The 16,316-nt window shown below is 36.0% G+C and overlaps 1 protein-coding gene and 1 long non-coding RNA gene across 3 annotated transcripts in view; one reads left to right on the top strand and one right to left on the bottom strand.

Moving 5' to 3' along the window:
• The window catches only part of LOC149781783 (uncharacterized), a 143,611-nt gene that overhangs the window by 111,521 nt on the left and 15,774 nt on the right, over window positions 1–16,316 (bottom strand). The window lies entirely within an intron of this gene.
• LOC149781784 (uncharacterized) lies at window positions 4,447–12,252 on the top strand. The gene is made up of 3 exons (XR_016414527.1): window positions 4,447–4,845; window positions 5,551–5,699; window positions 11,817–12,252. It is a non-coding gene; the product is annotated as an uncharacterized LOC149781784 (long non-coding RNA).

Raw genomic sequence — 16,316 nt, 5'->3', positions numbered from 1 at the left:
GAGTGCAGTTTGTGTGTAATATTTATGTATGTATTAGTGTACTATTTGTGCAAGTATGCTTGAACTATTTGTGTATATATGTGTCTATTATTTATGCATTTGTATATTGATACTATTTGTGCATTTGTGTACTATTTGTGTATGCATATGGATACAATTTGTCCATGTATGTGTAACAATTTGTGCATATATGTGTACTTTTTGTGCATGTGTGTATTATTTGTGCATGCATGTGTATATTATTTGAGCATGTATGTCTGTACTATTGGTACATATATGAATACTATTTGTGCATGTAGGTGTACTATTTGTGCATGTATGTGTGTACTATTTGTGCATGTATGTGTGTACTATCTATCATGTATATGTGTATTATTTTTGCACGTACGTGTGTACTATTTGTGCATGTATCTGTGTACTATTTGTGCATGTATGTACTATTTGTACATGTGTGTACTATTTGTGCATGTATGTACTATTTGTGCATGTGTGTACTATTTGTGCATGTATCTGTGTACTATTTGTGCATGTATGTACTATTTGTACATGTGTGTACTATTTGTGCATGTATCTGTGTACTATTTGTGCATGTATGTACTATTTGTACATGTGTGTACTATTTGTGCATGTACATGTGTACTATCTGTGCATGTATGTACTATTTGTGCATGTGTGTACTATTTGTGCATGTAAAAGTGTGAAGTACTCTGACTAACTGGTACTAAAATCTTAAAACTTTTATACAAGATCGGAACATGTCTATGGTAGCAGCTGTTCCGGCAAAGCAGTTAGCTGTTTATACATATCTGAAAATTAGGTACTCAAGAGTGTATGTGTGTCTCTCTGGCAATAAATTCATTTATACATGGTATCAGCAGGAGATAATTTTGTGGTTGAGGTATCAATTTTTAAAATCAATTTCCCTTAATAATAAGGAGTTTCATATAACACATTAGAAACCAAACACTTTAACTTGCCTTCTTGCAGCCAATTACTGTATATATATGCTTATAAGACAAGTCCAACTGCAAAATGCACAAACCCATGTCTGCCATCAGGGGCCCTAGTATTCAAACACCAATGCAGGGCCCCTGGTACACACACAACCACAGTAACCCTTAGTATTCAAACACCAATGCATAGCCCCTGGTATTTACCCCCACAATGACCATAATATTTAAACAACAATATAGGGAGCCTCTGGATACTCACACCCACAATGACCCTGGTATTTAGTCACCAATTCAGGGTCCCTGGTACCCCGACCACCACAATGACCATAGTATTCAGACACCAATGCAGGGCCCCTGGTACACATTGATGGCCTTAGCAAACGCTGGGCCAAATTTGGATCATTCACCACTTTATCTCTTTAGATATATTATTTTTAATTACTAGCACAGGGGAACCCTGAGAGCCAAATCAGTCAAAGCAGCCTAAGGCTGGTCCTGTTTGTACACTCCCCAACAATGACCATAGTGTTCAGAAACTAATGCAGGCCCCCTTGTACACACACTCAATGTGAATGACCATAGTATTCAAACACCAATGAATGGACCATGCTACACACCCATAGTGACCCTAGTATTCCAACACCAATGCATGGCCCCTGGTACACCCCCACAATGACCCTAGTATTCAATCACCAATGCATGGCCCCTGGTACACCCCCCACAATGACCATAGTATTCAAGCACCAATGCATGGCCCCTGGTACACGCCTCCCACAATGACCATAAAATTCAAGCACCAATGCAAGTATCATGGTACACTCCCCCAACAATAACCATAGTATTCAGAAACTTATGCAGGACCCCTTGTATGCACCCCCACAATGACCCTAGTATTCAAACACCAATGCATGGCCCCTGGTACACCCCCACAATGACCCTAGTATTCAAACACCAATGCATGACCCTGCTACACACCCATAGTGACCCTAGTATTCCAACACCAATGCATGGCCCCTGGTACACCCCCACAATGACCCTAGTATTCAATCACCAATGCATGGCCCCTGGTACACCCCCCACAATGACCATAGTATTCAAGCACCAATGCATGGCCCCTGGTACACGCCTCCCACAATGAACATAAAATTCAAGCACCAATGCAAGTATCATGGTACACTCCCCCAACAATAACCATAGTATTCAGAAACTTATGCAGGACCCCTTGTATGCACCCCCACAATGACCCTAGTATTCAAACACCAATGCATGGCCCCTGGTACACCCCCACAATGACCCTAGTATTCAAACACCAATGCATGACCCTGCTACACACCCATAGTGACCCTAGTATTCCAACACCAATGCATGGCCCCTGGTACACCCCCACAATGACTCTAGTATTCAAACACCAATGCATGGCCCCTGGTACAGCCCCCAAAATGATCATAGTATTCAAGCACCAATGCATGGCCCCTGGTACACGCCTCCAACAATGACCATAGTATTCAAGCACCAATGCAAGAATCATGGTACACTCCCCCAACAATAACCATAGTATTCAGAAACTAATGCAGGACCCCTTGTATGTACCCCCCACAATGACCCTAGTATTCAAACACCAATGCATGGCCCCTGGTACACCCCCATAGTGACCCTAGTATTCAAACACCAATGCATGGACCCTGGAACTCACCCCAACAATGACCACAGTATTCAGAAACTAATGCAGGCCCCCTTGTACACACACCGACTGTGAATGACCATAGTATTCAAGCACCAATGCATGGCCCCTGGTACACCCCCATAGTGACCCTAGTATTCCAACACCAATGCATGGCCCCTGGTACACCCCCCCCAATGACCATAGTATTCAGAAACTAATGCAGGGCTCCTTGTACACCCACCCACTGTGAATGATCATAGTATTCAAACACCAATGCATGGCCTATGGTACACCCCCAGTGACCCTAGTATTCAAACACCAATGCATGGCCCATGGTACACACACCCACAATAACCATACTATTCAAACACCAATGCAGGGCCCCTGGTACACACCCTGCCCATAGTGACACATGGATCTGAATGCAAAATCCATCACATATATTATGCACCTTTCTGCTATGACTGTAGGTATGAAATTTGGTCAGAAAATATTTTAAAATGTCAAAATAAATTAGCTATTTGTACAACAAACCTTTGTATATCTCAGGGATCCCAGGGGGTGAAAGCCATGGAAGACACTCTCTATCACCAATCAGAACACTGTTCTGCTGATTCTGTCACATCATGAAAAATAACTCAGAAGTAGTTGTAGAAACACACATAAATTTTGTTTGCTTGGTGAGTGCACTACATATATTATGACAGCAAGCACAGAGAGAGAGAGAGAGAGAGAGAGAGAGAGAGAGAGAGAGAGAGATTGTTTCAAATGTGACTAAATGTCTCCTGCTGCCAAATTGTTCCATGTATACAAAAGCAGTTCAGAATACAGTTCTCAGTGGCAATGAATCACCATCCAAGGTTTCTTCTTAACTTAATGTAAAAGCCCATAGTCATTCCAATTATCCCTTTCACACCTGGTTAATACAGGAACAATATAACTACAAATTATGTTTCAAATTCCACCCAGTGATTTAGCAGGATATGGACACAGCTTAGACAGATCAATAAACTAACAGACAGACAGACAGAGTGTATCACAAATATCTGATGTTTGTATAAAGTGTGGCGATATATAATAAAGGTGACATGAACTCGACTGGTTGTGACTCACAAGAATTTTTTCTTCTTTTCTTGTTCAAACCACAGGTAAATCAAACTGTTTTGCATTGTGTTACAAAGCAATCCAGGTAGCAATCATTTGCAGGCAGGGGGCAGGTAAGCCTAATTATATTTTACTTATCTGCAAGGAAGACCCAGATTTATGTGAGAAAAATGTGACATCATTACTGTAAGTCCCAGTTCAAATGCAGTTGAAGAATTCTGAAATATATCATATTAATTTTTCTATAGGTAACACTAACTATTTTCAAACTGTTATATCAAAATTAGCCACTTTTTGGGTCAAGATCACAGAAGACTTACATAACCATAAAGATTTCTTTTTGTTAGATTACATGCTTGGAAAACAAAATATAATTAAGGGGTTGGGATGAAAAAAATTGTACTGGTAGAGGGGGATACCAATTGCACTGAAGGGGATAGGGTGATACAGAGGGTACAGGTAGAGTGGGATATCAAATCTATTAAAGGGGGTGTGGTGATGAATAAGGTACAGGTACAGTGGGATATCAAATATAGTAAAGGGGGTGGGGTGATGAATAGGGTACAGGATGAGTGGGATAACAAATATACTGATGGGGGTGGGGTGATGAATAGGGTACAGGTACAGCGGGATAACAAATATATTGAAGGGGTGGGGTGATGAATGTGGTACATGTAAACTGGGGTACCAAATACACAACACTGTATATTGAAGGGGGTGGGGTGATGAATAGGGTGAAGGTAGAGTTGGTTAGCAAATATATTAATGGGGTGGGGTGATGAATAGGGTACAGGTAGAGTGGGATACCAAATATATTGAATGGTGGGGTAATGAACAGGGTACTGGAATAAAAACACATGGCTACATTTTATGCCTAATTAGCTAATGAACTTTGATAATACAATGGCAACCTAGTTGGTACTAACCTGAAAAAAATTGCAACCTAGTTGGTATTCATTGGAGTTCAAGGCACAACATCTATTATAAAAAATCCAACAACACTTCCATTAAACAGTCATGTAAATTTAACATTTTATTTCATGTTTATTGCTTGTCTTGTTTTTACCTGCTTTGTAATTGTCTTTCCAGGCAATGACTCATTGCAAGTCAAATGCAACAGTCAAGGTTAGTTATAAAATAGTACCAGATAAGTATTTTATTTACAAGTAGATATGCAAACACATGGCCATTAACACTAGCCTTAGTTTATATGACCAACAATTTTTTAAACCACGAAACTAATATTTTTCACATGCTTTGAGGCAGATCGAGAGAGAATTTTGCTTGTCTTTGCATGTGAAAAAAGAAGAGTGACAGAGAGAATGTAATTCTATGACATGACAGAAAGAATGTAATTATATGACATGACAAAAAGAATGTAATTATGACATGACAGAAAGAATGTAATTATGACATGACAGAAAGAATGTAATTATATGACATGACAGAAATGTAATTATATGACATGACAAAAAGAATGTAATTATATGACATGACAGAAAGAATGTAATTATATGACATGACAGAAAGAATGTAATTGTCAGAGAACATCTGTGTCTGTGTGTGAGAGCAAAATATTTAACAAGTTATTTGCTTTTTTAACATTTTTTTTAAAAATATTGCTGAATAACACATATTCCTTCTGAATATTGTTTTTTCCGTCTTGTTATTAAAACAGTGTATTTAATATTAGATACAGGTATATTGACCATTTTTAGAAACAAACATCAAGATCCATGATTAGATAATAAGGCAGGTAAACATAATCTTCTTTAATAGGCTTTTCTGCAAGCATTTAGTTATTAACAATATACCTGACTCTTCTTTCAGGTGCAAAGACATTGGATTAGCCTTTATCTGAGCCCTAATCTGTGTTGGGGCATGTCAAGCATTGTTTTAACCAGGCATGCCCTTGGGACATTTCAGAGACTCATGATGGTATTTGCTAGCTGTCAATAATCTGGCACGGCATGTTTCAGGTGTGTTTTACTTAAAGCATTACTGCAGGATATTTCTGGATCATAAATAAGTATGTTTTATGGAATTTAGATGCTACAACACTTTTCCAAATTTGAAGTGTGTTTCGATTGGGGAGTGGGGAAAGGACAATAAATTGAAACCCAAATTGGTTTCAGTTTTCTGCAGATGTCTTGATTTATTGGAGAGAAAAAAATGATAAATTCTGGACCAAGTAAATCTTTCCACCCAACAGATTTGGTTCCACTATATATATATATATATATATATATACCTACTCCCAATATATATATATATATATATATATATATATATATATATATATACCTACTCCCACCCCCCACAACTACCTGTATTGGCAGGCAACCTCTAGCATGACCAAATAGTGCTGCCCATCCTGACTAGTCTTGTACTAATTTAATTTCCATAATTTGACCACCTCCACAAAATGACCTGAATTTTTTTGTCCCATCATGATCAGTGTCTGGTATAGTGAAGTTTGAGTGAATATGACTGGCAATGTTGATTCACTGGTTTGGTTAGAAGTTCAAAGGTTATAATGTGCCTCTGTACGTAAAGGACACACTCAAGGACACACTGCTATGGTGGGAAACAAACATGCTTTCTTCTGGTCATTCATAAATGTGACATTAACAATGACATCAAATCAGTAGATTAAAAAAGATTAATCAGTAAATTTGCTTCTAAGGCAGCAGGATTTGTGATCAACATTAATTTTATGCATCTTATGGAAACTGACAACAATAAAAGTGCATTTATTGACATGTATTCTCAACATGAATCAGATTCTGATGGTAAATGTTACAATAATAATTAACACAAGTACAGGTATTATCAATTAAATGAAAAAGAATTAGGTAAACATCTCACAGTTAGTTCAACACAGTTTTTTCTTATATAAAACCCACAATAACTTTAAGTTTGAAGATGGTATTTGTCCTCATTACTAGATTTTGCTTTTTGACAGATGTGTGATTTTTGGCTTTTTTTCTATGTAGAAGATTAATTATCTGCTAAACTCTTTTTCTCATATGTACACAAATAGATATAATAAACAAGTACTGTACCCATCATGGACTCTATCAACTGATTAAAGTGGCCTACATGTAGAAAATAGCTCATCTCCCAGAGTGTGAAACAACCGGATTTCATTCAGCTTTCTTTGCTAAATGCTAACTGCTAACAATGTACAGTACTGCATCTAGTAAGGTGAGTGTGTGTGATTTTGGATTTTTAATGTAGCTTTAACAATGTTTCAGTCATATCGCTATGATGTCTGCAGTGTGACAGTTTATAGAGATGTCTAGCACTGGGGCATCATGCCACAGACATGTAGCATGATGTCCCACCCAGTCACATTATCCTGATACCAAACCAACCAATCCTAACTCTAAACTCTTAATGCTGAGCACCAAGCGAGGCAGCTGTTAGTACCATTTTTGTTAAGTCTTTGGTATGACTTGGCCAGGGATCGAACCCACGACCTCTTGCATCCAAGGCATATGCTCTAACCACTAGGCCACAGGAGCGGTCTCTAGTAACATGAGATCTTTCATTCATGCTAATAGCAAATCTGCCAATGGAAGTGATATAAGTAGATATAAGTTCTTTTCATTTTTTTTGCAGCTTTATTTCTGTTTCCTTTACAAGTATACTACCTGGTAATCACTGATGACATCAACTCTGATTATCAGGTTTCTGGTCCAGAATTTCTCTTGAATCAATCTTTATTTTTCAAAAGAATGGAATGTGGCAATGACAGAACTTCTGCAAATGCCTGCTGATATAGTTTGTTTCCTCATTACTATCTTAACAAATCCACTTTGCAAAAACCATACAGTGCAAACACTGGTTCTTTGCAACTTGTCTTCATCCATTAACACCATGAATTACACACACAGCTGAACTTATGAAAAGAAATAACGTTCTGCCCTTTAATGTTCGTTCTTGAAAAGCACAAAAACAATTAAACAAGACCCCAAAAATGTAAGCATTTCTGCCAACTTGGACCACTTGATTGCTCATAACACATCAATAGAAATCATACCATAAACTATCAAAAATTACAACAATATGGTAATTAGTTTACAGATTTTTGTTTGCACATATCAGTCTTAACCAGCACATAACAGTTTTAATCAGCACATTTCAGTCTAAATCAGCATGTCAGACTAAATCAGTGCATGCTAGTCTTAATCAGTGCATGTCAGTCCTAATCAGCACCTGTCAGTCAAAATCAGCACCTATCTTGTCTTAATCAGCATATATAGCCTTAATCAGCACATGTCAGTTTAAATCAATACATACTGTCTTAATCAGCACATATTAATCTTAATCAGCACATGTCAGTGCAAATCAGCACCAATCTGTCTTAATCAACGCATGTCAGTCAAAATCCCCAGCTGACTGGTTTTTGTAATGTGCAAAGAAAATGCAAACAAATACCAGAGATTTTCCTCCATTTTTCTTTCATTTTTAATTTTCAAAAGCTATATGTTTCAAGTATGAAATGGTATGTGTTGTAGACAACAGTGTACTAATGTAGATGGGGAAGGGGTGTTTTCCCCAGGCACCAGAAGTCTTTGGGTACCAAACAGCTCATAAAAATGAAATTGCAGAAATATCATTGGCCAAAAAAATCATTGTTGCACCAGGCACCATTTACCCTTAGTAAATGGATAAAACCAGGTCATAGGTCAGATTTGACCTATAAGCTATATTTTGCCCACCCCTAACATAAATACCAAAATTATATCACCTTGGCTTTTAAATGTTAAAATTCTTAACCAAATGCTGCTTTCAGACTGTAGATAGCTGTGAATGGCTCATTTGCTGGTATGATTACAAAATTTAAAAAAATACACAGCAATTTGTTGATACATACATGTACTTACATCTCAGTGGGTTCTTCTTCAGAATTTTGTCATATTTTTATACAAGTAGTTAGAGCAGGGTACCATGAAAAATTCTGTATCTTGGTATTTATGAACACACCATGGTAGGCCACAATTTTATTAGGGACCTACACTTTAATGTTCTGAGGCAGGGGTTTGTCACTTACTTGGATCAATACTTGGAGAAACAAATATCTTACTCTGATTTATAGCAAATACTATATTATATCCATTACAGTACCAGAAAAAATTATTATTCTGAGACAAAACAAAACTAAACTCTCTCTGCTCCAAAGAAAATCTACACACATACTCCTCCCAAATTACGTGGTCAGTACCCTATAGCAGATAAGTTTGATGTTAACTGTTGCTTACATTGCAATAAAAATAAACTGTCACTAATGTGGAATGATTAATCTTACACTTAAGCTGATACCCTGTGAAAGACAATGTGCTGATTTTAGAGAGCTTGTTGATACAAATTGGAAGTGCTAATCATGAAGCCTACAATTTTCTAGCAACACTATTAAAATAATAGGCAGAGAAACTTTGAGAGGGATGCCAACACATGTGGATCTATATGTATCACAGAGGGCCTGTAAACATAAAACACTTCACACTTACTCAACAAACAAGAAAATATTTAGTGGACTTACAAAATTGTGTAAGCTTCAAAACAGACAATGACTGCTGTCCTTAAAATCTTAGACTGTCAGTCTTACAAAGGAATATGTGTGTACTTCACACATTAGCAAAACTAGTAAAGCACTAAAAAATTACCTGTTTGTTTGTTTTGTTTTACATCTGAAATTTTTCCAAAAGTTGGATTTCTCCAGAATATTTTTAACAGCATTCGATTTGGCCACCACAGTACATCCTGGTCAAGTTGGTATGTTAGTATAAGTAGTGAATCTTTGATTTCTCAAACATTTACCATAATCTCTCAAAGGGTTTGGGAGTGTGGTGTAAATGACAAACATGTGATTGAAAAAAATCATAAATATGATATTTGTAATATTACAACTATTTTGTAAAAAAAAGTTATTTATTCTTGGAATTTTGTTCTGTCAAGAAGAAAACAAGCTATTAATACCATTAAATTTTAAAAAGATCACTCTGGAATTTCTGTACATTCCTTACTGACAGAAGCTACCAATATACAGGTACAGTGAAAAAATATGTTAGTATAAGTAGTGAATCTTTGATTTCTCAAACATTTACCATAATCTCTCAAAGGGTTTGGGAGTGTGGTGTAAATGACAATTTTCGTCAAATTTTGAGTTGAAATTTAAGTTGCATGACAGTCAAGATTCTTGATTTGACATGTCTAGCCTGAAGCAAACTTCTTACAAATGGTGATTCTATCAAATGACCATTAGATGGCCAAACTCCTACATTCTCATTACAATACAGCAGTAACTACTACCAACTTGACCAGGATGCAATGGCAACAAAGTGCATGCAATGTAAGAATAGCTAACATTGAGATAAATCCCTGTAAATTCCATATATAGTTATTGCTAATTAAAATGAACATACCCAGGAGTGTGTATGTGTGTGTGTGTTTTAAATGCAGCTTTACTCATATTGCTACATCTGCAGTGTGGCAGCTTATAGCGATGTCTACCAATGGGCATCATGCCACAGACGTGGAATCATGTCCCATGTCCTAACAAGTCACAGTCTCCTGACACCAGGCCGATCAGTCATATCACTAACCTCTTTATGCTCAGCGAAAAATGAGGCAGCTGCAATTACCATTTCTGAAAGTCTTTGGTATGACTTAGCCAATGGAGAATTGACATAGAGAGAGGGTGGGATATTCAATTAGAGTCCACTGAGTATCAAACAACAAATATATGTGCTGTTATCAGATAGGAAAGAAATTAGTACATACATACATGTATACACAAGAAATTTAAATAATCCAAAGTTACCCATTAAAGTTTCGATAATTACAAAAACAACTTCATTCCAAAATGTTAACTGTAATCTGATCTTACTGAACAAAAATAATACTGCCCAGATCAAAATGGGTTTAATTCTGGGCAAGGTACTTTTCTCTAAGATCTTGATTATAACCTTTCTCCAACCACATGATTATGACATATCTCTAATATCATTATTATAACACATCTCTAATATCATGATATAACATGCCTCTAATAGCCTGATTATAACATGTCTCTAATAGCCTGATTATAACATGTCTCTAATAGCCTGATTATAATATGTCTCTAATAGCCTGATTATAACATGCCTCTAATAGCCTGATTATAACATGCCTCTAATAGCCTGATTATAACATGCCACTAATAGCCTGATTATAACATGCCTCTAATAGCCTGATTAATGCCTCTAATAGCCTGATTATAACATGCCTCTAATAGCCTGATTATAACATGCCTCTAAAAGCCTGATTATAACCTGCCTCTAATAACGTCTCTATTATCATGATATAACATGTCTCTAATAGAATGATTATAATATGTCTCTAATAGCCTGATTATAACATGCCTCTAATAGCATGATTATAACATGTCTCTAGTATCATGATTATAACATGCCTCTAATAGCATGATTATAACACAAGTTTGACCCTACCATATCTAATACTTAAGTCTCTTACTCCATTAACCTGTTTTAACAAGTTGCATGACAATGAATATGTACTAAATAGCATGCACACAATTAACGTATAGAAGACAGATTAAATATTTAGTATAATTACATCCTTCTCTTCCTAAATTTAATGAATTCTACTTTGACAGTAACACCCTTTCCCATGACTGGTATTTAAACAAAAAGCACGATTATCAGAGAAAACGAGAATTTCGATTATCAAGAAAAAATTACGAACAATGGATGAATAATGACTGATATTTTGCAATTATAGAGATGTAGAGAATGGTGTTAGAGTTTGACATGGATAAATTCATTGTTGCAAGCCATGGGTTATGATCTGTTACTCTCCTTAATGACTCGTGACTGTGCTGAGATTTCCTCATTTTTCATGAGCACACATAAAAAAAAATATGTCATCAACAACACAATGCAACAAGCTTCCTACATATCAATAAAAGTACTTGCTTTATTGATCAATATCTAACTGTGCTTGCATGAGAAATGTTGATTGGTTCATTAAAATATAACAAATGGGCCATGTTGATCCACAATAGTAACTACATTTACTCACATTTGCAGTGATTGGTTAAGCAGTTTTATGCATATTCATGAGCAACAATGAACTCTCATCACAGGCGGACACAGATGATCAAGGAGAGCAGTGGACTGACACCTGTAACTTGTGACCATGGAATAAAATGAGGTCTGTAAATAGTAAATACCAGATATCACTGTGAGAGGACTACATCAAGTACCCTTCCAGGACTATTGGTAGTTCAGCAGGTGTCATTTCAAAGGTGATTATGTTGCACACCTGAATTCAACAGTGTATATGTTTACATTCCAAAATGGACTCAGATCTATGTATTGACATTATTGTACCTAAGTGGACCTATACCATTATGCTATCCTTGATTTTTCTGATCAAACCATGCTCTTTCCTGCAATAATTCATTACTTACTATGTAAATAAACCAGCTGAAATTTCATCCACCCAACTGGTGAATGAAATCATCTATTATCACTTAGCAAAAGAATAGATTAAAGTGAAAAAAAAGTACAATGAATGGTCTTAAAATTTCTTCCAGAGTCAACTCTGAAATGAGTCACACTGTACACTGTAGCAGTCTCACTAGAAATACAATGTACCACAATTTAAGTTACATAACTGAGATTTACACATACTTTAAATTACATCACTAAGTAATATCCCTGTGGTACTGTAAATGATACATATCCAAACATCCTCTCTATACTGAGACCATCTCTGACAAGCAAAATCCTGTATATATACTGAGAACATTTTTCATAAGCAATATCCTCCATACTGAGACCATCTCTAATAAGCAATCCTCTCTATATTGAGACCATCTCTGATAAGCAATTCTCTATACTGAGACCATCTCCGATAATCAATCCTTTATACTGAAACCATCTCTTACAAGCAAAACCCTCTATACTGAGAGCATGTCTGACAAGCAATTCTCTATGTTAAGACCATCCCAAGCAAGCAACTTCCTCTGTATTAAGACCATCCCAGGGAAGCAACTTCACGTATATTAAGACCATCCCTAACAAGCAATTCTCTATATTAAGACCATCCCTGACAAGCAACTTCCTCTATATTAAGACCATCCCTGACAAGCAATTCTCTATATTAAGACCATCCCTGACAAGCAACTTCCTCTATATTAAGACCATCCCTGACAAGCAATTCTCTATATTAAAACCATCCCTGACAAGCAACTTCCTCTATATTAAGATCATCCCTGATAAGCAATTTTCTATATTAAGACCATCCCTGACAAGCAACTTCCTCTATATTAAGACCATCCCTGACAAACAACTTCCTCTATATTAAGACCATCCCTGACAAGCAATTCTCTATATTATGACCATCTCTGACAAGCAATCCTCTCTATATTGAGAGCATCTCTAATAAACAAAATCTTCTCTATAGTGAAACCATCTTGAACAATCAAAATCATCTATACTGTATGCATGCTGATCTCAGACAGCTATTATATCTTGTAATTTTTGCAGGTTGCCCCCCTCCTCCATGATTGAATATATAAGTTACATGAACCTCTCTAATATATATGGTAGTACCTGTAGGCAACTAACCTGTTTACCTGCCATCTTAATCTGTTTGTACACCCAACATGTTTAAACACAGGAGAAAAAAAATACATGCCTTCATACCTTGCTACAATTAAATATTGCCAAAGAAGAATGGAGAGCATATGGATCTTACAGTCAGTCCAATTGACTTAATTTGATATTACATAGAAAATGCTTACATTTTGGATTTACCATACTGATCCAAATTATGCCCCATAAACAGCCCACAAACAGCACATAGCATTAGCTTTGCCCCTCAAACAGCCCATATCATTAGTTTTGCCACTTAAACATCCCATATTTTGCCCCTTAAACACCCCACATCATTAGCTTTGCCCTTTAAATACCCAACAGTATAAGCTTTGCCTCTCAAACTGTTTATATCATTAGCTTTGTCCCTCAAACAGCCCATATCATTAGCTTTAACAGCCATAACATTAGCCCCTCAAACTGTCCACATCATTAGCTTTGCCCCTCAAACTGTTCACATCATTAGCTTTGCCCTTAAGTAGCCAACATCATTAGTTTGCCCCTTAAAGAAGCCATAGCATAACCTTTGCCTCTCAAACTGCCCACATCATTAGCTTTGATTCTTAAATAGCACATTACATTAGCTTTGTCCCTCAAACATTCCATAACCCAAGCTTTACAACTCAAACAGTCCTTATCATTAGCTTTGATTTTTAAACAGCCCACATCATTAGCTTTGATTCTTAAACAGCCCATAACATTAGCTTTGTCCCTCAAACATCACATACCACAAGCTTTACAACTCAAACAGCCCATATCATTAACTTTAATTCTTAAACAGCCGATATCATTAACTTTGATTTTTAAACAGCCCATAGCACAAGCTTCACAACTCAAACAGCCCATATCATTAGCTTTGATTCTTAAACTGACCACATCATTAGCTTTGATTCTTAAACAACCCATACCATTAATTTTGTCCCTCAAACATCCCATAGCACTAGCTTTACAACTCAAACACCCTATAGCACTAGCTTTGTCCCTCAAACATCCCATATCATTAGCTTTGTCCCTCAAACATCACATACCAAAAGCTTTACAACTCAAACAGCCCATATCATTAACTTTAATTCTTAAACAGCCCACATCATTAACTTTGATTCTTAAACAGCCCATAGCACAAGCTTCACAACTCAAACAGCCCATATCATTAGCTTTGGTTCTTAAACTGACCACATCATTAGCTTTGATTCTTAAACAACCCATACCATTAACTTTGTCCCCCAAACATCTCATAGCACTAGCTTTACAACTCAAACAGCCCATAGCACTAGCTTGGTCCCTCAAACATCCCATAGCACAAACTTTACAACTCAAACAGCCCATAGCACCAGCTTTGTCCCTCAAACATCCCATATTATTAGCTTTGCCCCTTAAATAGTCCATATCATTAGCTTTTCCTCTCAAATAGCTCATATCATTAGTTTTGCACCTTAAATAGCCCATATCATTAGTTTTGCACCTTAAATAGCCCATATCATTAGCTTTGCCCCTTAAATAGCCCATATCATTAGCTTTACCCTTAAATAGTTAACATCATTAGCTTTGTATCTTAAATAGCCCATATCATTAGCTTTGTCCCTTAAACAGCCCATATCATTAGCTTTGTCCCTTAAACAGTCCATATCTTTAGCTTTGCCCCTTAAACAGCCCATATCATTAGCTGTGGTCCTTAAACAGCCCATATCATTAGCTTTGTGCCTTAAACAGCATATCACATAAACGGACAATTATGAAACAGTCCATATCACTAGCTTTGCGCCTGAAACACCATATAACATAAATTGGACAATTATGAACTCCAAAATGCATATAACATAAACAGGACAATTATGAACTCCAAAATGCATATAACATAAACTGGACAATTATGAACTCCAAAATGCATACAACATAAATTGGACAATTATGAACTCCAAAATGCATACAACATAAATTGGACAATTATGAACTCCAAAATGCATATAACATAAATTGGACAACTATGAACTTCAAAATGCATATAACATAAATTGGACAACTATGAACTTCAAAATGCATATAACATAAATTGGACAATTATGAACTCCAAAATGCATATAACATAAATTGGACAATTATGAACTCCAAAATGCATACAACATAAATTGGACAATTATGAACTCCAAAATGCATATAACATAAATTGGACAATTATGAACTCCAAAACACATATAACATAAATTGGACAATTATGAACTCCAAAATGCATATAACATAAATTGGACAATTATGAACTCCAAAATGCATATAACCTAAACAGGACATTTATGAACTCCAAAATGCATATAACATAAATTGGACAATTATGAACTCCAAAATGCATATAACATAAATTGGACAATTATGAACTCCAAAATGCATATAACATAAATTGGATAATTATAAACACCAAAATGCATATAACATAAACTGGACAATTATGAACTCCAAAATGCATATAACATAAACTGGACAATTATGAACTCCAAAATGCATATAACATAAACTGGACAATTATGAACTCCAAAATGCATATAACATAAATTGGACAATTATGAACTTCAAAATGCATATAACATAAATTGGACAATTATGAACTCCAAAATGCATACAACATGAATTGGACAATTATGAACTCCAAAATGCATATAACATAAACTGGACAATTATGAACTCCAAAATGCATATAACATAAACTGGACAATTATGAACTCCAAAATGCATATAACATAAACTGGACAATTATGAACTCCAAAATGCATATAACATAAATTGGACAATTATGAACTCCAAAATGCATATAACATAAATTGGACAATTATGAACTCCAAAATGCATACAACATAAATTGGACAATTATGAACTCCAAAATGCATATAACATAAATTGGACAACTATGAACTTCAAAATGCATATAACGTAAATTGG

Source organism: Sinohyriopsis cumingii, chromosome 15, assembly GCF_028554795.1.
Source record: "Sinohyriopsis cumingii isolate HCF-2022 chromosome 15, ASM2855479v2, whole genome shotgun sequence".
Taxonomy (NCBI): domain Eukaryota; kingdom Metazoa; phylum Mollusca; class Bivalvia; order Unionida; family Unionidae; genus Sinohyriopsis; species Sinohyriopsis cumingii.
The sequence above is the reverse complement of the archived record's forward strand: the minus strand, read 5'-3'. Positions and strand labels throughout refer to the sequence as shown.